General features: G+C 43.0%; 1 long non-coding RNA gene across 1 annotated transcript; it reads right to left on the minus strand.

Annotated features, from left to right (window-relative positions):
* Nucleotides 1-5,495: 5,495 nt before the first annotated feature.
* Nucleotides 5,496-19,620, minus strand: LOC106147234. The gene is made up of 2 exons (XR_001232005.1): nt 19,396-19,620; nt 5,496-7,102 (listed from the first exon to the last, which is right to left on the minus strand). It is a non-coding gene; the product is annotated as an uncharacterized LOC106147234 (long non-coding RNA).
* Between the last annotated feature and the right edge of the window lie 4,271 nt (nt 19,621-23,891).

Consider the following 23,891-nt stretch of genomic DNA (forward strand, 5'->3'; position numbering starts at 1 on the left):
AAAATAATATGACAAGGATAAGCACACATATTAGTTACAATCATATTAGTATACAATCATATTAGTTACAACCATATTAGTTACAATCACAAATGTAAATGGTCTCAATTCACCAACCAAAACAGACTATCAGAATGGATCAAGAAACAAGATCCAACAATATACTGAATACAAGAAACATTTAAATCAAAAAGAAATTCATAGACTAAAAGTTAAAGATGGAAAGCAATGCTCTATGTAACAAAAACCCAGAAAAAAGCAGGGATAGCTATCCTATTGCAGACTAAGTGGATTTCAAGCCAATACTGATCAAGACAATCCAAGAAGGGCACTACATACTTGTTAAGGGAACAAACCAAGGAAGAGATAAGAATCATAAATATATATGCACCAAATATCAGCACAGCTAACTATATAAAACAAATATTAATTGGTATGAAAACTCAGATGAGCAGTAAAAACACAACTGGAATGGGGGACCTCAATACTCAACTAGCACAAATAGGTCAACTAGACAAAAAAAAAACAACAAAGAAATACCAGAATTTGCCACCCAGGCATGGTGGCATATGCTTGTAATCCCAGTAATTGGGATGCTGAGGTAGGAGTTTGAGGCCAGCCTGGGCTACAAAGTGATTTCAAGGCCAGCCTGAATTGCATGGTAAAACTTTGTCTCAAAAACACAAAAAAAAAAAACCCTGCCTGGGAGTCATCCAATTATGAACTGAAACCTCTACAAACTGTGTGCTAAATAAACCTTTCCACCTTTAACTTTGGGTGTCAGGTATTTTGGCTCAGCAACAAGAGAAAAGTAATGAACACACATGGAAATTAAATAATACCCTCTTGAACAACCAATGGGTTACAGATGAAATTAAAGAAGAAATTAGACAGTTTCTGTAATTAAATGGTAATGCAAATATGACATACCAGAACTTATGGGATGCAATGTAAGCAGTCTTACAAGGGAAATCTATAGTGGTGAATTCCCACATCAGAAAAAAAGAGAAAGTTCAAATAAATAAACCAGTGTTGGATGAACCTCAAGCTTCCAGAAAAAGAAGACCAGTTAAACCCAAATCACGAATGAGGAAGGAAATTATAAAGATCAGTGCAAAAAAAAATGCAACTGGGACTAAGAAAGCAATACAAAGAATTAATGAATTAAAGAGTTTGTTATTTGAAAGAATAAATAAAAGAGGCAAAACTTTAGCCAACTTTGTCAAAAGAAAGAAGACTCAAATCAATGCAATTAAGAGTGAAAAGGATGAACTTACAATGGATCCTGCAGAAATTCATATCATCAATACCTACTTTGAGAACATGTACTCTAATAAGATGGAAAAATGAAGAAAAAATAGACAGATTCATAGATCCATATGAATTATCAAAGATGAATCAAGAAGATATAAAAATTCTAAGTAAACCAGTATCAATCAATGAAATTGAAGAAGTAATTTAAAACCTATCAACAAATAAAAACCCAGGTCCTGGTGGATTCACTGCTGAATTCTACAAGAAATTTAGAGAAGATCTAATGCCAATACTCCTTAAACTCTTTAATGAAATTGAAAGAGAAGCAACACTCCCAAAGTCATAGTGGAATCAAGTATTACCCTCACATCAAATCCAGAGAAAGTTCCAACCAAAAAAGAGAATTACAGGCTAAGGATGGGGATATAGCTCAGTGGCACAAGCGCCTGCCTGGCAAGCACAAAGTCCTGAGTTTGATCCCCAGTACCACAAAAAAACAAACAAACAAACAAACAACAACAACAACAAAAAAAAAACAGGCCAACATCCTTAATGAACATACATACAAAAATCTTCAATAAGATACTGGCAAATAGAGTGCAACAAATCATCAAAAAGATTATACACTATGACCAAGTGGGATTCATCCTAAGGATGCAAGGATAGTTCAACAAATGCAAATCAATAAACATAATACTCTATATTAACAGAACCAAAGACAAAAGCCACATGATCGCCTCAATAGGTGCAGAAAAAGCATCTGACAAAGTTCAACATCCATTCATGAATTTAAAAAAAAAAAAACCTATGCTAAATTGGAATAGAAGGTCTTCATCTCAATATGATAAAACCCACCTATGACAAACCAATATCCAACATTATACTAAATGGACAAAAACTGAAAGCTTTCACTCTAAAATCAGGAACAACACAAGGATGTCCAGCATCACCACTCTTATTCCATGTGTTTCTAGAAACATTAGCCAGAGCAATTAGACAAGAGAAAGAAATAAAAAGAAAATGAATATGAAAGGAAGAAGTTAAATTATCATTATTTGCTGATGACACAATGCTTTACATAGAAAACCCCAAAAAGTCCACCAAAGAACTCCCAGAATTAATAACCAAATCTGGCAATTTATCAGGATACAAAGACAACACTCAAAAATCAATAGCATTCCTGTATACAAATAACAAACTCACTGACAGAGAAATCAAGGAAATAACACCTTTCACAATAACATCAAGAAAACTTAAATACTTAGGAACCAATCTAACAAAAGGAAGTAAAATATGTATACAGTGGAAACTACAGTACTCTGAAAAGTTGATCAAGGAGATCAACTTTCCATGTCAGAAAATGGAAAGATGTCCCGTTCTTAAATAGGCAGAGCCAATATTGTGAAAATAGTCATACTTCATACCTCACAGAAATAGAGAAAACAAACCTAAAATTCATACACAACCAGAAGAAACATAGAATAACAAAAGAAATTTTGGGCAACAAGGTCAAGGCAAGTAGCACTACAATTCCTGATTTGAAGGTATATATACAAAGCTACCATGATAAAAACAGCGTGGTACTGGCAAAAAAACAGAAAGCAGACATGGGGATCAATGAAACAGCATATAAGGTGCAGAGAGAACCCCAAGCACATTCAGCTACCTTACCTTAAAGGGGCAAAACACTAGAAGAAAGAGTCTCTTTAATAAATCGTGCTGGACAAACTGGCTTTCAAAATGCCAAAAATTGAACCAAGACCTATATGTCTCACCATGTACTAACCTAAAATCAAAATGGATCAAGGATCAAAATACAAAAACAGCATTTTTATTGTTTTATTTCAATTTGCTGGTAAAGGTAATTTGCTGTATTCAAGGTAAAGCTCCTGAATACATTAGACATAGGCAAAGACTTTATGAACAAAACCTCAATTGCATGGGAAATATTAGGAAGAATCAACAACCAGGATCACATCAAATTAAAAAGCTTCTTCCCAACAAAGAAATGACAAACAAAGTGAAAAGATAACACGGACTGGAAAAAATTTTACCAGCTACTCCTCCTCAGACAAATGACTAACATGCAGAATATACGCAGAACTAAAAAAATTAGACCCCCCCCAAAATTTAAAGACTCAATCCAAAAATGGATATCTGAAATGAATAGACATTTCTCAGATGAAAAAATACAAACAGAAAATAAATGTATGAAAAAATATTCAACATCATTGGTCATTTGATAAATGCAAATTAAAACAACACTGTGATTCCATCTGGCACCAGGAAGAATGACTATCATAAAGAAATCAGCCAATAATAAATGCTGGCAGGGCTATGGGGGAAAAGGAACATTTCTTCACTGTTGGTGGGGTTGTAAATTGGTATAATCACTATGGAAATCAGTATGGAGTTTCCTCAAAAACTAGTAGTAGAGATTCCACTTGACCCAGCTGTTCCCCTACTGAGTATCTTTCCAAAAGAGTTAAAAGCATCCTACCACAGTGATATATGCATATCCATGTTTACTGCAGCACAATTTATAATAGGTAAATCTTGGAAACAGTCTATATGCCCATCAAAAGATGAATGGATAAAGAAAATGTGGTATTTTTATATATAGTGGAATACTACTCTGCCATAAAGAAAGATAAATTTGATTTATTTGTAGGAAAATGGATACACTTTGAGACTATAATCCTAAGTGGAAAAAAATAAGACACACAAGTTTAAATATTGCATCAATTCTCTTGTGTGAGAAACCTACAGGGTAAAGAAGGAGCATAAAAGAGGATAGATATTGGAAAGTAGGAAGAACATGTTCAAATGGGAAAAGGAACAAGGGAAGAGGTTGGGGTAAGAGAAGGGAAAAAAGAGAATGGATGGAGAAAATGGAAACCAAATTTTGGAACTAGGGAGGAGAAAGGCTTGGGGGGAGGGGAATGAGGAAAAATGAATTAAGATCTATTACGTACAAGTATAAATTTCCTATGATGCATATGGTCAATATGTATGACAAATACGTACTAATAAAAAAATGAAGTTAAAAATAAAAAACAAGCCCAAAAGGAGAAAAAATAGAGTCCCTGAATCAAGAGAAACCAATCTATGGGCCTGGCTAAGAGCCAGTTGTGGAGGACCGCTGGGATGGCTCCCCCTGAAAGAAGACCATTTGTGTCCTTATCGGCTGACCCTCGCCCTACTTCCATGTGTTGTTACGTACAGCCTTGGCTGGGAAGACACTCTACCCGCTCAATCGGCTGTAAGCAGTGCCATGAGTCTAGCTGAGGTGCTGATGTGTAGCCATTGAAGCAATGCGACAGGTCAGAGAAGCCCCGCGTATAGCTGCCTATTACTAAGTGTGAACTAGACCGAACTAACCACGTGTGAACTAACCACGTGTTGACTGAGATTGAGCCTCGAGAAAGAAGCCATGATGTCCCAGAGCAGAGAGGTCAGACACCAAAGCTGAAGCAATTGACCAAAAACAAACTATTTCCTCAAACTTGTTATGCAGATTCCTCCAAACTTAGAGGCTACCCGCTACCGGAATCCGGTACTCTTTCTGCATACTTCCCTGGGCATACTGCAGAGGTGCTGTTGTGCCTCCTACCTGGCCCAGCTCCCAGCACTCATGTACTTCTGCCATTCTCACAGTGACTGAACCCGAGCCACTCCTCTCTTCACAAATTAATAAAACCATGGTTCAGCCCTGGGTCATGGCCTTTGTTCTAGTTAGCCATTGTTCCGACTGGACTTAGGATCCCCCGGGCTCCCCCCAACTGCAGATATGGCTTTGTCTCTTTATTCTTGCCGTGGGTTGCACTAGAAGTGGTAGATTGAATTTACTTACTTGAATTCCAATAACTTTTCCCAGGGATTACAAATATAAACTCCTCCAGACCACAATGAGGTCTGGATCAGTCCCCCATACCAGTCATATTCTGCCTATGATGGAGTCATTTGCAGAAGTGACCCCAATTCTTCAAGCCTCCCAGCCATTTCCTTTGTAGCTCCTCCCATCAAAATGTGGCAACTATTTTGCCTTCCCTTGAGTCTGGTCTAGCCTTGTAACCTGTTTTGGACAACAGAAGGCAGCTAAGGTGTTCTAATTCCCAGATTAGACCTAAGAAGACTTGAATGCTTCCCCACTTCCCCTCCTTTTTTCTTATTTTCTTCTCTGCTTTTCCATGAGGATAGGACTGGGCTGACCTCTTAGGTAACAAGATATACAGAGTAGCTCAGATAAAAGGGAAATTTATTGTTAATTCATAAAAGGAATTCTCATGAACAGAAAGCACAGGGTAAAGTTTGTCCTTGTGGGAACTAGAAGGCAGGCTGGCACCCAGTCTTCTTCTCAAGTCAGCCCACTTGTCCCAGGTGAGATCCAGTCATAGAAAAGAGTTTATCCAAGATTCGCAAAGCCACCCAGTCCACCCAAAGCTTTACTACCAATATACAAGGGAGTTCTGTCCAGCTCAGTTCAGCTTAGCTGAACTAACAACCTGTAGACGAGTATTCAAAAACATGTTTATCATGTATAACACACAGGGTTAGTGATTGTTATGCAGCATTATTATGGCAATGTATAGCTGATACACTCATCACAAAAATCAGAATCTCAGAAGCACCAACCTTGAAAGACAATATTAAACTCGTACAGTTCTGTGGAGATGGGAAGGCAGTGGTGCCAAAGCTAAAATTGTGGAAAGGCAGAAACCACAAGGAGGCAGAGAGGCTGGCCCAAAAGAATGCCAGACAGCCCCACAAAGGGAGCAATGAGAAGACCGGGTGCCAGCCTCCTTTCTAGTTCCCACAAGGACAAACTTCACCCTGTGCTTTCTGTTCATGAGAATTGCTTTTATGAATTGCCAATAAATTTCCCTTTTATCTGAGCTTTATAAATGGGTGTTTGTTCCTTATGGCCATTCTTTACTCCGGTGAAGTACATGGATCTTAACGTTCATAATCCCATTGAAAAAATGTAATATATATCTTTGTAATCAAAGTCACTGGGTCCTCTGAACAGGCACGTTCTCTTTTCACCTTGGCTCAACATGGTTCCGACATCTGCGAATCAGATCACCCCAAGGTCTGCACAGCAAAGGCAGCCGCTTACACTTCAACCCAGAAGCAGAACATGTAAGAAATTTGAGATGCTGTCCCAAAAGTATGTCCATTTCCACAAAACGGCTCTGGACCCATCCAAACTTGCAGTGGCAGAGGGGGGCAGCGTAGCTGAACAACGAAATAGATACAGCTTCCAGTTTAATGCATACATCCCATATGAATCTGGATTTCTGTAACTCCTATGACAAAAAGCACATGATACAGTTTCTTTTTCCTGCAGTCTTAAGGACAGAGTTACTCAGATGTCTTTCACATTACTAAAAAAAAAAAAAAAAAAAAAGTATAGTTTTGAAGAACCACTGGGGAAAGAAGGATTCAAAAGTTCAGGTTTCCAAGGTTCTAAAATCCCAACATTCTTGGATTTGAAGAATTCTGAAAGTTTCCCCAGCTGCACGAAACAAAACGGCCTCTTCATACACAGCTTCAAACTTCTTTCAAACATCCCCCAACATGGCCGTAGAAAAGACACAAAGAGCACAGAGTTCATTGTTTCCATGGGGTCTGCCACTCTTCCTTCTTATCAGGAGCCTCACCTGCAGAATACACAGCACAGACCTTTCTGATGGTTGAGAGATGGCAGAAGAGTCTGGTGACTTCATTTTCAAGGGAAGGGTTAAGACTGTTTTCCCCTTTCCCTGCAGGTGCCTCCTTGGGGCCAAATGAACTCAGCTTTTCCATGTTTAGACCAAAGCCCTCAGATCCTCCCTGGCAGGTGCTCCTGTATATAAACAAATTAGATTTTTTTTAAGTTTTGTGTTTGAGGGGGAACTGTTTTGTTCTTTGCCACAAGTCTCAGGCCAGCAATTCAGGTTGTGTGCTGGAAGTCCCAGGATGGCCAACACCACTCTTTGAGACACTGCAAGATAGAGCAGATAAAAAGGAGAATAATAAAGCATGAAATTCAGAGTCAGAAAATCCTGGGTTCGAGTTCTCATGCTGCCATTTAGCAGCTGAGAATGTGGGCAACTTTCGGCCTCTTACTACAGCTTCCTGAGCTTCAGGCTTTCATCTGGAAAACAGGTACAGTCTAATAATACTTCTCCTCACCGGGATGCTGGGTGATCCAACAAGATGCCACATGTCAAGTATCTGGCTCACACTCAATGTTTAATAAACAGTTGTGTATTAGTCAGGGTTCTTGATTGCAAACTGTGTGGTAATCAAATGGAATTTATTGGAAGGCTATCAGGGGCTCATGGAATTGGCAGAGATCATTGATGAAGTCTGGGAAATGGCCAGAAACCAAGGGATTGCTGGAGGGTTAAGCAACAGGGGCCTTTGCAAGGTCACAGGAATGGGTGGCTTCCATGCCACTGCTGCCACTTTGCTGGGAAAGCCTCCAGTGTTCCTCCCAGGCCCAAATCACTCACTGAACATTCCGGGACCGGGAGGGAACACCTGGTATCCTTAGCCTGGACTTTTCACCCCCCTCTGGGGGCAGCTGGAGCAGAGATGGAAACTGGCTGCTTCCATGCAAGAGGCAGATGCCCCACCAACTCTCCCGTCGACGGCAAAGGGTTCACACAGGAAAATGAAAGTGCTGTTAGGAGGGCAGGCTGTGAGGAGTCAGCCCGGCTCACAGATGCTCTCTGCAGATGTTGCTCTTTAAATCCAGGAGAGAATACAAGTGCGCCTTGGTTAGAGTGGGGCAGGGTTGTAGGGCTCAAGGGGAAGGGTGGGCTTGGGTTTCTAGCAAACTGCATCTGCTGGAGTGACAATTACCAAAGGTGAGAGAAGCTGAGTGGAGTAGTGCCCAGGCTCCACTGACCCTGGTCATGTGGTCAAGAATGAGTATCTGCACCTCTCCGAGCTTCTGTTCTAACCAAATGATACACGGAGAAAACCCTTGGGACTAGAAGAGGTGCACAGGGCAAACACGAGGTGGGATTAGCCTTGGTGAATAAAGTGTCTTAGGCAGAGGGAGAGGCTTCTCCTGGAGCCTGGGGTCCCTAAAGCCAAGGAGCAAAGAATCCGACTGAGACCATCACGCCTGGGAAAATGCGTGGGTTTCTCAGAGAGGCACAGCCACCCGCTAAGCGAGCAGGATCCAGCTCCTCTCGAGCTTCCAGCAATAACACGCTGTTACTAACCGCTCCGAGTCTGGGGTATGCATTCCCGTCCTAACATAAAGATGACTCCACACCTAAAATTCTCCACCAAATAACACTCAGTTCTGTCCTCGGAGACTTTCCAGGGACATTGAGCAACCCACCTATTCCGCAGCCCAGCACCTCCCATCTCACCCACTCGTGACTCCACTGAAATGTCAGAGAAACCCCGGCCCAGCTTCATGTAACCCGAGAGCTGCCAAGGGCAGCCACCCTACGGAAAGAGAATCTGGTTCAGGGAAAACATTCGAGACAGAGCAGACATACACATCTCTCTTTTCCTTTCTTCTGGAAGATGATTTTCCACAGCGAGCCACAAGATCCATTTTCTAAATGAGAAAATAATGGCTTGTATGTAGCAGTTGGGAGCCAAAGTATCTATCATTTATTAACTCTGCAGCATTTATTAGGCACCTATTCTATGGGGAGCGCTACGTTACATGCCTTTAAGGGATGGTCAGAGAAGGCCAAACAAACATAGGATTTGCTCTGCCGTTCATTTTCTCCTGGTTTCTGAGTTTTCCAGCCTCCTTGTTTCCTTCCAATAGAATACAGAGCTGACTTTGTCACATCCTTGCTTGAAACCCTTTATTGACTTTCCATTACCTTCAGGAGCCTCTTAGCACCATGTGCAAAGTCTTGCAAAACCTGGCTCCTGCCCACCTCCCCAGCCTTCCTTCTTTCTTTGTCCTTCATGTTTTCTACTTTCCAGGTCATTCACGCATTCACTTCCCATTCATTCATTTATTCATTCCCTGAATACTTCTTGGACTACAGCTCCAAAGTAGCAGCTGGGCATACAGCAAGAAGTGACAAAAGAAATCTCTTCTCTTAAGAAGCTTACCTTCTAAGGGACTATAAATAACAGTGAGAGAAAGGAAGAAATTGGAGCATTTCAGACTGTGAAAAATGCCACTAGAAAAATGCCCCGGGATGCTGTGACAGAAAATGACTGGGCATCTTTAACTGGGTGGTCAGGGAAGAAGTGATACATGACTTAAAGACCAGCCGTTCCAAAGTACTTGCTATTCTGAAATTGTTCATTGCTTAGTCTGATGTCTGTATGTAGCCTCCGAAATGTCCGCTCCACTGTATCCCCCAAATTTTCACCTGCCTACAAGGCTAGCTCCCCTTCACCTCCACAATGAAATCATTTGCAGTCTCCCAAGGCCTGGCTCAGGTACCCCCTCTTAATGCTCCCCAGATGCACAGCTCCTTTTTCTAGATCACACCCCTCCCCACACCTACTCCACTCCCTCGCCACCCACCATCAAAAGAATGGGACCCCAAAGTCGCCCTGCTTCATAGGAAGAGCCAGGGAAGAAGCAAAAAGCTTCAGGGGGATTGGGGGGACCCAGTTGGGGTCTGAGCTTGGTGAGCATCAACAATTTTCCAGCATTTTTTTGTTTGATTAAATCCCAAAGGACATTTTTTTCCTCCAACTCTTTCTTTCCTTTAACTTTTAAGCCATATGGTTCTGATTCATTTATACTTAACTAATTACAACATTGGTTTTGTAAGAGCTATTTGATGTCCATGAGTCTTCAGAGCGCTTTCATACAATTTTCTAACCCTTTTTACTGTGAAACCCGAAGTGGTCTTTTGCCAGCAGTAAACAGCATCCAGTGCCAGAAGGTTACGGTTTGGTCTTGGTTCGGTCTTGGTTTGGTCACCAGGACCAGGCCCTGTGGTTACAAGGCCTCCAAATTTGGCAAAATGTGTTTTTTTGACTCCCAATGAAATTCTAAAAAGGTTCTCAGGAAAATAAAGAGACAAAAATGCATAAATAAGACAAGTAGTGCTTCAAAAGCAAAGCCCTTCCCCACGGGGGAGCCGTCCTGGGTCATGGCTTTCTCCAGCCTTCCCCCAGGAGTCGCGGCTAACAGTCTGATTACTCAATAAAGTCCTGAGGATTTTTCTCTTCGGGATCCTACCCTGTTAGGATCTTAGAAAGTGGCATTTGTGTAAACAGGTACCATTTTATGAGGCTGCCAGTGTTCTGGCCAACTTGGCAGCAAAGTGGCTCTATTTTTTGTAAAATGAGGTGAGAGGAGCTAAAGCCAGCTGAGGGTTACAGTGTGCCAGGCCTTCCACAAGGCAAGGATATGCAAAGATGAACAAATGTGGCCCTGGTTTTGAGGGGCTCCCAGTTTAGTGTTATAATAATATGCAATGGCAATGCCATTTATTGCCAGCTTACAATGTACCAAACTCTTAACTTAGTCCTGCTAGAACATTATCTCAGTTAAGTTTTTGTGATGACTGCAGAGGTTGGTACTCTTAACATCTCCCACTAGCATGTGAGGAAAGTGAATCTCCAAAGACTTAAGTAATGTGATCAGTAAGGCTCTGAAGTGGTTTAAGTGTGTCCCCCTACAATTCATTACTGGAAGCTTGGTTCCCAGTGTGATGATACTGAGGTGACGGAACCTTTAACAGGTAGCACCCAATGGCAGGTCATTGTGTCATGGGCTTTGGCTCAGAAGAGATTAATGTTGGTCTCATGTGGCGAGTTATTTCTCACAAGAGCAAGTTATCATAACATGAGGTCATCTCATGCTCTTGGTCTTTTCTGCAGGTGGTTGGTAACTTTCTGCTTTCCTGACATGTTGTGACAGAGCTGATGAAGCCCTTGCCAGGCTGTTTGGACTCTAGCTGCAAGAATCATAAGAAAAATAAACCTCTTTTCTTTACAAAGTACCCAGCCTCAGGCATTTTGTTATAGCAACACAAAATGAACTAAATATAAACCTCAGAGACCAGAGTCCATGGAACATGAAAAGAAGCTTATAAAAAGGCTCATGGGTTTGTAAAAGATTTATGTCAGTAAAGAACAACGTAAAGTTCCAACAACAAGGCCTAGGTAGGAGAAGGTGTAACTGGCAGAACCATGAACTAGTATTATTGAACACCTATGTGAGGCACCAAAAATTCCACCATTCGCACCCTCATTTTGCTAGTGAGAAAACTGGGGGCAAAGTTGATGAAGTTGCTTTTCCAAGGCCTAAAGCCAGAACAGAAGAAATCTAAGGTTTGAGCCCCATTATGTCTGGCTCCAACATTCTCTCCAGTAGAACTTAAAAGGTAAGATCTTTCTTCCCCATGGAGTTAATGATAAAACCCCAGTCTCTCTCATTCTGCTAAAAGCTATGAAAAGGAGATAGTTCAGGTCCACTGAACTATCGAGTCAAGATAAACTGTCGACTCAAGATAAGCCCTGTATAAGATGAGTTATATAAATGCTAAACTGCCCTGAGGAGGGATGTTTAGCTCCCACCACACACTCCCACCATGATGTGTTGCCTCATTACAGGATGTTTAAACTGCCCTGAAGGAAATCTGCCCTGAGAGAAGGGATGAAATAATGGAAAGGGGGCTTAGAGTGATGAACAGTGGAAAAAGATATATGAAATGCAATGGCCCCAAACATTGTATGTGCAAAGCTCCCAGCAAAAGAATGAGGGGAGAGCCTCATTCTTTTGATGACAGCCAAATGCAGGTGTAAGCTGAGAGAAGAGAAAACTGAAACCAGGAGGCCAAAATGTACCCAGGTCAGTCAAGGGAGAAGGGAGTTTGTGGTTAGGTGACAAGTGGAAGTTTCTTTTCTAAAGCAAAGGGGGAAATGCAACCTTTACAGAGGTCTGTCAAGGCCCAGCCGCTTTCAAACAGGTTTATCTCATTTAACCCATTTTTCTCATTTAATCCTTCAGCATCTTCCAAAAACTGTCTGGATTCTCATCTTCCCTTTACAGGAGAGAAAAATTAAGGCTCAGAGTTATAACATGACTTTTGAAAGGTCACAGACCTTGAAGGTGGAATTGGACCAGATCTACCAATGCCTTACCATGTTGCTCTCAGAATAAAATGTGAACATCCTAGCAGGACCTAAACATGAGCTGTGCTCTCCTGACATCTCTGACTGTGGCCCAGAACTCCTCACCTCACCCTGAATTTAGTTTGAGTTGCAGGCTTGCCAATGTGGGGTGTTTCTCTGCCCACAAGAAGGACCAGTCTGGCCCCTTTGGTGGTCCAAGCTTTACCTCTAAGGAGCTATCCTTGACTGCATAGTCCACAGCGAGCTCTCCCGCCGCCTCTTGGACTATGGCTCAGCTTGTACCACAGCCCGCAACTAGTTTATATCAGGATATTTTCTGGTCTATTATCCACTTCCACTTAGGCCATGCTGTACTTTGACCTTAAATGTCCCACAAAGGTTCACGTACTGAAGGCCTAGTCACCAGCCTGTGGCACCACTAGAAGAGCTATAATCTTTAGGAGGTGGAGCCTCGATGGAGGAAGTGAGATCATTGGGGGTGTGCCCATGAAGGGGACCCCAGACACTTCACCTCTCTCTCTCTCTCTCTCTCTTTGGCCACTGTGCATGCTCCCACCACACACTCCCACCATGATGTGTTGCCTCACTACAGACCCAGAGCAATAGACGAACTAACATAGTTTCACTAAACCTTTCAAAACCTTGAGTCAAAACAAACCTTTTCTCCTTTAAATTGATTGCCTCAGATATTTTTGTCACAGTGACAGAAAGCTGACTAACACAAGCCATAAGCTCTATGAGAGCTGATGTATTTATTTTAACCCTCCCATGAACTATTTCTCAGTATGACTCAATGTTAGTTTAGGATATTGTCCAAATACAGCCTTCCTAGCACTTCCCGCAGCTATCTCTTCCTAAGAAGGGCTTTACAAAGCTCACATGACTCTGCTGATTGGCTGTCCCTGGGGGTGAGCCCTTCCCAGATTGTCAGCCCTTCATGTGGCCCAGGCACAGCCTTTTAGACCTGAGATAGACCACAAAGCTAAGAACTCCAGACTGAACAGCAGCCTAAGGTGAGTGAGGAGAGAATGAGGGGAGCTAACCCTCCTTGTATAGCCTCCAGTGGAATGGAAATTGAAATGATGTCAAGTGGGGGTGTTCGGGCCTGATGGGCCATCTGTTCATGAAGATCTGGGGAGGGAAGCAGAGGGCACTTGTGAACAGAGCACACGTGCAGAGAGAAATAGAACATCTATAACAAAAGAGACAGGACCCACCTGGCCCCAGGGCTGTCTGAGTTTCTGGGTGTATCCTAATTCCAAGTCCCACCAAGGGGAACTTCAGTGAGTCTCTCTTTCCAGGAGCAACTGGCAGTTACTCACATCAAAAACAGCCAAATCGAAGCAGTCTCCTTGCCAAAGTTATCTATCAGCAGCATGTTTAACCTGCTGGTGGGCCACAATTCAGATATGTCCTACATATGTGAAAATATCAACAGCTTTTGTCAGAAAATAAGTGCTAAAATTGTGCAAGAATGACTGTCTTCATGGCCTCTGTCTGAGCATATCACAGAGGCACCAGACATATCAGTCATGGCTCTTCCCATTGTAAAAAACAGAACTGGCTTCAGCAACTGGTGGATCTAGGTGATCAAAATGCTTTTCATCATCTCTCACTTCTGCTTCTCTGCACCCAGCTTCTCAGGTAGGCTTTCACACTCAGTGGGTCTGGACTCTGACTTAACACCCTACCAGCAAGAAAGAGTTTAGTTTTTCTAAGAGTTTCACAAAAGTCCCAGGGCTGTAGATCTTTAGATAACTTAAGCACTTGGCTTTGAACCTTGGTCAGATGGATGGACTCTGATTGGTTCATATGAGATCATGTGACCATCCATGATGCGTGGATAGGAAATGAATGGAAGGGGAGTAGTAAGTCTCTGCAAACACATGGACCAAGAGTGGCATTGAGTTGATTCCCCTAATGGGAAAACCTGGCATGCTGTCACCAAAAGAAGCAGGGATACATACCAAGCAGACAAAAACTCCTAATCCCCCACAGGCCCCATAGGAGAGATAGAGGTTACTTGGAAAGAAAAGCCCTGATCTCCTCCTCTGGGAGGGTTGTCTGATTATGAAAGAAGCTTGCAGCAACTGAACAAATACAAAGTTCCTCGGGCCTGGACCTGGGATAGAAGATTTGCCACAAAGAACAGAGTAACTTTTAAATAAGGCAAAGCCTAAGCTGGAAGTTCAGATCTTTATTCCGCCTCCTACGAGAGGGCAATTACAGAGATGAGCATAAACAAAGTCAAGCAGCCCCAAAGTCTGTGCTCTTTGCCTGCAGTCCTCCAGGCCCATGACAGCGCCTGCAAACTTGAAGAAGGTGTTCAGTGACTCCAGATAAGCACACCCACAACCTGTGACTTTGTACCATGCACTGGGAAAGAAGACATCTCAGCACAACAGCCCTCAGCTCTTTTTCTTTGGGCTTTCATTCTAGCCGCAGTGAGTGCCAGAGAAAAGAAAACTTCTATTTAAAAAGAAAATAAAGAACGCAAATTATAATAGCCACCCATATTTCAAAAACAATTTCACATCTGCCCTGAAATTCCTCCACTTACAAACATTCACAGATAAGAACAAAGCTATGCACTAAAAAAAAAATGTAGGCCGACTCTGCCTGCTCCCACAGATGGTGTGAAGCAGTCATGCGCATCCATTTTAGTCTTGGCCACTGCGTTATTCATTAGTGTTGGCCCATGCGCTGTTTAAAGAAGTGTCTTCTTACCATGAAAAGAAGAAAGTCAAAGTAAAAACATCTTTGGATGCATTTTTGAAGAACTGAAAAGAACCCAGTAGAGCCAGAATCAATGCCAGCACATCACTGGGTCTTTGTGAGCGCAACATTACACAGACGCATATACTGTAGCCACTCATGCAGAATGTCTCTTTGGGCTTGGAAAGAAATGGAGTTCAGCACAGCCTTTTGGACATGATATGCTGGATGATCTCTGCATTTCTATGAGGACAACAGCATTAAACATTCCCTAAGTTTAAGCAGACAATAAATAGCATTTTCTAGATATAACCATGCTTTAAATCTCAGTATGGCAGGTGAGGTTGTTTGCCTGCTCATTGGCCAGTCCCCTACACTTTCTTCCTTCCTGGTGAAGTGACTCTCCAATAACAGAAGTTAAAAATAGCAGATTCTTTCTCAAGTTCTCTTGTCTTTATGCTACTAGCCAATGAAATGTAAGAAGAAATCTCTAATAGAATCCTTGATAAAAGAAATCCCTGCAGGAGGAGAGGGCTTGTGCATCCTGGTTTTTATACGAGCCTCTAAAGGTGTGATGCTTGAGATGCTGTGGCTATTTTTGCAACCACAAAGTGACAAGCATAGAAGCAAAAAGTAAAAGAATGGCATAGCTGAAGGGCAGAAAGATACCAGCTTCTTGATGACAAGTTTGACCTATGAACCAACCCCAACACACCCATTTCCAGGCTTCTTGGTATGTAGGAAGATAAAAGTATTTGAGTTCAACCACTATTAGCTGAGTATTCTGTTACTTGCAGCTGAAAAACATTCCAGCCAGCACACCCATGGAACTATTCTGTATAGATAAGGAACTGAGACAGAAGGTGAGCCTGCCCACTTCCCCATGACTATCATTGATAGCCAGCCCCATTTGCTGGATTGGGTCCTGGCGCCATGTTTCTACCACATGACTTCATCTCTAGGCTACAGCTGATTGGACCAGAGACGGAGCTCTCATCCAGAGACTGCCTCAGATTCTCTGCTATGAATTGAGAATTAGGGTTCAGAAACAATTAGCTAGCTTATATGTGTAAATTTGGGGAGGTATTTACACAGAGAAACATAGAAAAACAGCATCTGGATCAGTATAAATAAGGAAAGAATACAAATGCACTGGCTCCAGAAAAAAAGGTCACAATGGTACGAACTGTTGCCTGGTGACACTGACTTTCCAGTTCCTGGCTCCAGGCTCTTGTGATTTCCCACCTTCATTGTTTCCACCTCTGAGTCCCATTTTCTTTGCTTAAGCTGGTTTGAAATAGGATTCTGTTTGTTTCAAGTAGTCTTGCCCGGGCCTCAGGAAGCCAGTGGCCAAGTTAGGGTAGAACTTGCATCTCCTGACTTGTTATTGCACCCCACCATCTGCAAAAATAGTAACTAATATTTACCATTTGTTGAGTACCAGTTTCTCTTCTAAATCGCTTGCTCATGCGCCATTTTTAATCTTCACAACAGTCTTATGAGATAGCTCCTACTCATAACTTCACTTTCCAGAAGAAAAACTGAGGCTTGGAGATTGTAGGTAACTTTTAGGTAGTATGTGGCTGAGCTGGGATTTGAACTCACTCCAGAGCTCAACCCCATAAGTATTTTGCTTTACTATCTCTCCTTCATATTCTTCCTCCCCACCCTGACACCCAGTAGACACACAAATTACTCACAGGTTTTGAGTGAGTGCACGTACATTCCCTTACGTTGCCACGGCTCTCATTAGACCTTGTGCACACACCCAGGAGCCCAGATGCTTCAGCTACAAATAGCTTGAGAAATCTAGAAGCTTCCGGTAGGAGACGTTCTTTAAAAGGATTAAAGGTGAATTGGAACTTGACAAACAATGGAAGAAAGATAAATTCAGGCTACTATTAAAAGTTCTAGTACATTCAGGCGACTATTAAAACAACACCACAGACTAGGTGTGTTATATACATCAGAAACCAAGCCTTACAGAGGCCAGGAAATCCAAGATCAAGGTGCTGGCAGATTGTGTGCCTGTTGATGAGCCACTTCCTGATTCATAGATGACCCTATTCTTACTATGTCTACCATGGCAAAAGGTACAAGGCAGCCCTGTGGGTTCTTTTTAATAAGGATTCTAATCCCATTCATAAGGGCTCAGCATCAGGCCCTAGTCATTCCCCAAAGGTCTCACCTGCAGGTATTGTCATACTGGGTGTTAGGACTCCAGCATACGAATCCTGGGGCAACATAAACACTGGGTCTATAGCAAAGGGTGCTCTAGTCAGAGTTCATGTTGCAAGAGAGTACAGGTGCTCTTTTAAACAAGAAAAGAATTCACTAAGAGGTTTCTGGGAATTCACAGATCTGCTGGGAGAGATGGACAGTCACATTTAAAGCAATAGAGTCCAAAGCATTGCCCTAAACCATGTCACAGAATTGGTCCAATGAGCACCCCTACTCTCACCCTGCCCCTAGCACAAGACATCACAGCCACAACCATCAGCCCCAAAGTGGTTTCTCCATGTTGTGCTATTCCAGTTCTACACCTCCTGATCTCAAGGCCAGTCCAAGAGCATCAGATTGGTAGAGTCTGGGGCCATGCCAAGCCCCAGCCACAAGGGAGGCTGGGAAAGTAGTCATTGGCATTCTGAGCTCCTATTCTGGCAGATGGACTCTGCACCCTCCAAAGTGCATAACAAGGGCATTCAAATTCTGGGTGGCCAAAGACAATGTCAAGAGTCCACTACAGGAGGCATTTAAGGCAAAGGGAACAAATGGTACAAAATCATAGAAAGCATGTGCTTGTCTTGGCTCAGAGCAGTGAGATGGTCCCTGTGCTCCTTAGAGTATATATTTAGTGCTGAATTATGCCTCCTGAATTGCTCTTTGGACAGCTTGCCCTTGCATTTCAATTGTCTGCAAGGGCAGACTCTGTTCTTGATGGACCTCAGAAGGCCTGGAGGGATGCCAAGTGTTCCAGAAAGGTTCCACTGCTGTTGAGAAAGAGGAGGAAGGAGGGTGCCAGGAGGACAGCAGCAGAAGGGGAGAAGCAGCCCAAGCGTAAAGCCAATAACCTCCTGCAGCCTGAGTCCTGGCTAGTGGCCGCAATGCAGCATCAGTTTGTCCGAGACTCAGCCCTCCAGAGGACCAAGTTTACCAAAGGAGCCCAGCCTTCACGGAAGGTCATCCTTGCTCAGAAAACCTGCCCTTTCCCAGAAGAGTGAAAGTCCCGCTGAGATCAGTTCTTTTTAAAGGGCCAGCTGCTGCCTGCCTGGACCTTCCATGACAAAGCCTCCTCTACTTGCCTGAAGTTCCAGGAGACGGTGACATTTTCTCTATTCACTGTCCCTCCCCCAGCCACTAATAATCTGGGGCTGCCTTCACCCTTCAAAGATTGGCTAGAAATCTTACTTCACACTCTCATTCCCTTAAAGTTAAAATGAGCTAATGTCAGACAGTAGCAAGGGCATGGCCGGAACCCGAGCTTTCTGCTGGAAAGACGCAACACAGCTCTGGCCAGGAGGGTGACCCTTCCTGTCTCTAATCACACTTCCTACTGTGGAGAGCAGCGGCTGCAGAGCAGTTCTTGGAGATGCTAAGGGAAAAATTTCTGACAGCATTGGAGATGGTGGGAGTGACCAAAGAAAGAGGACTAGATTCAGCGGATTTTCCCACTCCCTCTTCCCAAAGCCGAGAACCAAAGTCCTTCCCATCTGGGTGTCCTTCCCATCCGGGTGCCCTTCCCTGGCTGCTGGATCATGCTGCCCAAGCCAGACACCTGAAGTCACCCTCCTCTCCCGCCACCCTCCTCAGGCCCCATACCCAACATCCCACCCATCCTTCACTCCTTCCCCCTCCTCAGCTGCCAGTCCTCTCCAGAGCAATGCCACAAGCCCCTCCGCGGGAGCCTGGTCTCCAGTTTTGCCCTCTCTACTCCATCTTCCAAGTGGCTCCAGAGCAACAGGCAACATCTCTGTGTCCCAGGAGAACCCACTGTTGTGGGTAAGGTCCACATTGACCCTTTGCTCACTCCAAGGCTATTGTTCTCACTCAGGATATTTTACAGTCCCAAGGGACATGTGGTGATATGCGTAATTTTTTCCAGTTGCCACAATGGGGACGAGAGTGCTACTGGCATCCAGTGGGTACAGGGCAGGGATGCTACTGCCCATCCTCAAATACACAGGACAATTCCCCAAAATGAAGACACACACACACACACACACACACACACACACACACACACACAAATGCCAGCCATGTCCAGGTTGAGAACCCCACAGGACAGCAACACTGCCCAGCCCAAATCCTGATGGCTCCACTGAGCCTCCCAGGGTGTCCCCAAAGCTCACCTACCAGCATGTTATCATCTGTGGCCTCGGTGCCTCACTGTGCTGCCTGCACTGTTGCCCATGACTTTCAGGCCTGGATACCTCCTAGAGGCAGGAGTGTAGAGGCCCAGCCCAGGCCCACTGTCCTGGCTCTTTCAGGCTCTCTGCAGGGACCGCCCACTCTGTAGTCAGCCCAGGAGGGCCAGGGAGACACGACACCTTCTGACCCTCTGACCATCCAGAGACTGGTCTTTCTCCAAAGAGACTGGAAAGGCACCTTTGCTGGTGCCAAGACATGAGCCAGGCAAAGGCCACTCCCCGGTCACACTGCTAAACAGCAAGGCCTGAGTCATTCCTTCTTTCTCCCAAGACACAGTGTCATACTTACTGCCAGGAAAGTTAGCCAAGGTCAGGGCCACAAATGGCTGGGGTTCAGTGCAGGGAGTAAGGACAAACATGACCTGACCCATACCCTAACCTTCTCTGCCTCAGCTATTGGCACCACACACTCCCACCAAGTGGCCAGCCTGGCTCCACTTTCCTGTCTTCTGGGCCTGCGGTCACACTGGTCCTCTGTGAAGGCAGGACCCCACCAACTCCACACATCAAGCCCTGCCTGTTAGAGCTGCCAGGTAAACTCCTTTCTCTGTGCAAAGGGATCACGCATTTTGAAGGCATATTTTCACCTTTGGTTTCCGAATGTTCATTACGAATGTTCACAGAGTGACTTTCCCAAGGGCAGGAGACAGGTGTCCTTCCCACTTTGAGCCCTCAGTGCCTAGTACAAAACGGGACCGATTGGAGGTAGATAGTAGAATAAACATGGCATGGGCCTTGATCTCTCCTACCTCTTTAGCTTTCTCATAAGCTTTGCATGGGACACTGTTTCCACCACCCACCACCATGACCCATTTCCCCACGTTGGCTCATGCAGTTACTTTTCTGGAGAGGCCCTCCAATACCCTGGCCCATACAAATCTATGACAGCCGTAGATCTCTTTTTCATAGACTTTGCCATACTTCAGTTGTGTGCTCACCTCAGCAACCTCCACTTTGCCAGTCCCCTGGATAAAGAAACCCTGTCTACACCCTCCTTCTGTAAAATACACAAGTGGCTCCCAGAGCAAGTAGAATACGCATTCATGCCTGCCAAGCCACAGTGCCCTTCACACTGGGTAACCTTCCCTACACTCATTTTTTTGCCTTTTTAGAAGAGGCCATATTTTTTATGGAGACTAAAAATGCTGGTCACCAGCTTTCCCAGCCTCCCTTGCAACTGTGGCACATTTGACCAGTCCTACCCAATGAGAACATTAGAACTGAGAATCAGGCCGGAGAGTAGTCATGTGACCAATCTTGGCCAATGGGAACCTGAGGAGAAAAGAACTCAGGGCTTTCTGGGTAAAGTTTCCTCTCTCTTCTTCGGTGGGTACAGTCTCATCTATGTGTACCAACTGCTAAATATAGGAGTCATTTTGCATCATGAGGGAATTTTTTCTAGCTCTCTGAGAATGACGAACAAAAATCTATGGAAAATACTGTGACCTGGAGAACAGCAGTGAGCCAGTGCAGACACTCAAGGGCTTCCCTGCCCCCAGACTTCTTCCTGTGTGAAATAATAGATGTTTCCTTGTTTAAGCTAGTGTTTTTCACACTGAGAAGTACACCCCATTAGAAGGGTATGAGATTATATTACTGGGTCATAATTAGCATTTTTTTTAATAGAACAGAAAAGATAGTCTAGCATTAAAAAACACCAGGCAGTATCACACAACACAATAAGTACTCTTTGTAGAAATTAGTTTCATTTTACCCTCTGTATACGCACATGTACTTGGTGAAAACAAATGTGTTTCTTACTATCCATGGTAAGTTTCTTACTATGAACAGTGAGTTCCTTACTATGCATTTTTTTAAAAAACAAAACTTTAAAGTTAGTTTTAGCTACAAACTTTGTTACTTTCAGTCAAATGCCTCACATCCAATTCAGTTGTTTAGCAACCCAGAGACATTGCCCTTGATGTCTCAATTGTTTATGGCAGATGTACCCACTACTCACTATTACAATTATGTAATTTCATTAAATATTATGCAAATAAGTGAAATGTGATCACTAGAGGAAAATTGCTGTTTTTAAATTGAATGCTTTGGAAGAATCAATAAATGCAAGTCCTAAAGAACATATTTGCTGGATGGAGGTGAGAAAATACCAAACACTGGTAAAAATAACCATAACATTCCACAAGGATCATGCGATTGTATTGATTCAGAAATATCTTGTTTCTCTTTTAAGAAAGTGGTTTATGAAAAAAAAGTATGCAGAACTCTACTTTTCAGACTCCAAGAAAAAGACTTTTCTACATTAAAATATTGAAGAGTGCATATGTGAGTGTTTTTAGTTAATATAGTATTGAAGGCATCTAAGTATCATTTTTGCAGTTTCTTACTGTAACCAAGTTTTTTAATTGACTGCTTACCATTCCCAATTACATTACACAGTACAATGAGAACTTCGAGTGCAATGATTTCTGCTCTACAGTTGATTGTTAACAGCAGAGAGGCAGAAATTGTGACCATTTTGGTCATCATTTTATACTCTTGTACAGAACCAGGTCCACTGATCCCTTTTTGTAGATACTGTTTGAATGGATAAACAACTTTTAAAAAGCACAAGATTTCCTCATTTAATACTCCCCAAAACCTTGCCAGATAGAGAGGGCTTTTATATTTTAATCCTATTATCGGAGGTGAATTGATTAGGATTCAGAAAAGCAAACTGACTAGTCACATTGCTGGTACTGAGAGCTAAACCAAGCTCCTGGAACGCCCCGTTTATGGCATCACTGTGCCTACGAATGCTAGGACACTACGTTACCGCCTTACCAGGGTTCCTTATTCCATTTCCCACTTCCAGCACTTTGATTCTGTGATTTATTTGGAATGCTGCAAAGAATTTTGAGATTGTGACTCTTATGAACATTTTGAAGTTATTGATGAGCTTTTATCAGGAAATTGGGTTTTTTAAGTGTTAGAAGACCAACATTTGTTCTCCCAGAGGCGTTTCCAGCTTTATAATAGGAATTGAAGGGAAAAGATTATTTTTGAGAGAAAAAATCACTTTACAGCAGATTTTACTAGTCACATCTCTTCAGTCGAGTGAAGTTGCTCTTAAATACCCAACCAATTTAATACCAATAGTCAATTGGTATCAAAGGCTCACATGCCCTTGTTTAGCTTTTTGCTTCAATCTCCTTAAGCACATGCTTCTTTTTTATTCTAGAACATTAATAAACACTTAAAACAGAAAATGTATAATAAAAATGTAACGTCTTTTCATTCCTATGTATATAGTCAAAAATATGTCAAGAGGTGGGGCAGAATAGATCCTTCTAAGATATAGGAGAAATTCCATATCTTGATCCAAGTAGAGGTTATTCAGTATACACATGTAAAAGGCCACTGAGTCACTTACGACCTGTTTACTGAATATAAGATATACTTAAATAGAAAGCCTGGATGGGGGTGAACACCTGTAATCTCAGCATTTGGGAGGCTGAGGCAGGAGGATTGTTCTGACTTCAAGACCAGCCTGGGTTACCTAGTACATTCAAGACCAGCATAAACTACATAGCAAGACCCATCTTTAAAAAAAAAAAGAAGACAGAGAGATGCCTAAATAAAGAGTTTACTAAAAATATATCTTACTACAATGGACAGATGGCTAGAACATGGAAACAGAACCAGAACACCTTAGATATAACATCTGTTAAGTACTTAATATGTACAAGGCATATGCTAGACCCTGAATGAAGCAAGTTGTCTTGAATATGATAATTATAATTGGCCCTTGACACAAGATTGGGCCTCAAGAAATATTTACATCATAAATGAATGACTTAATCAATAGCTTACATAGATGGAAGGGTTAATTTTACACAGGAACAAAGATGCTCTGTTCCCTTATGCTGGAAAAAGGGAGATAACAATATGTGACTACACTGGCTATTCCCTGTGGGCCTGGGACATGATAAATCCCCGTAAGATGGGTTGGGCTTATCTCTAGACTATCAGCATTCAGTCATTTCTGTGAAAAAGACTAACTCGAGGCTTGCTATAGTCCACAAGCGGAGCCTGCCGATGGAGACAATACTGAGCAAACTATTCAGGGAGGGCAGGGGGTGGAAGTGAGGGAGAGAAAGATGAGGCGGGCCCTACCGGGCAGGGAGGAATCACTTAGCTATGGAATGATTATAAAGAGCAGAAATAAAGGCACAGAGCAGGAAATGGAAAGGGTAAAGGTCAGGCAACAACTATATATTTCTATTGAAAATTCTTCATGAGAAGCTGAAGAAGGAAACTGGCACCAAGAAAGACTCAGTGAAGCGAAGACTATGCCATGGGAGGGTCATTTTATAGGAGAGACCAGTAGGCACAGACCGAAAAGAAAAGGGAAAGAGAAAGGGACTGAGAATGTAAGGGAGCGAGGGGGATGGCTGCTGGAGCAAAGCGCTGGGTGAAAGA

This window comes from Chinchilla lanigera, unplaced genomic scaffold (genome assembly GCF_000276665.1).
Source record: "Chinchilla lanigera isolate Chin_1 unplaced genomic scaffold, ChiLan1.0 scaffold00007, whole genome shotgun sequence".
Classification (NCBI taxonomy): domain Eukaryota; kingdom Metazoa; phylum Chordata; class Mammalia; order Rodentia; family Chinchillidae; genus Chinchilla; species Chinchilla lanigera.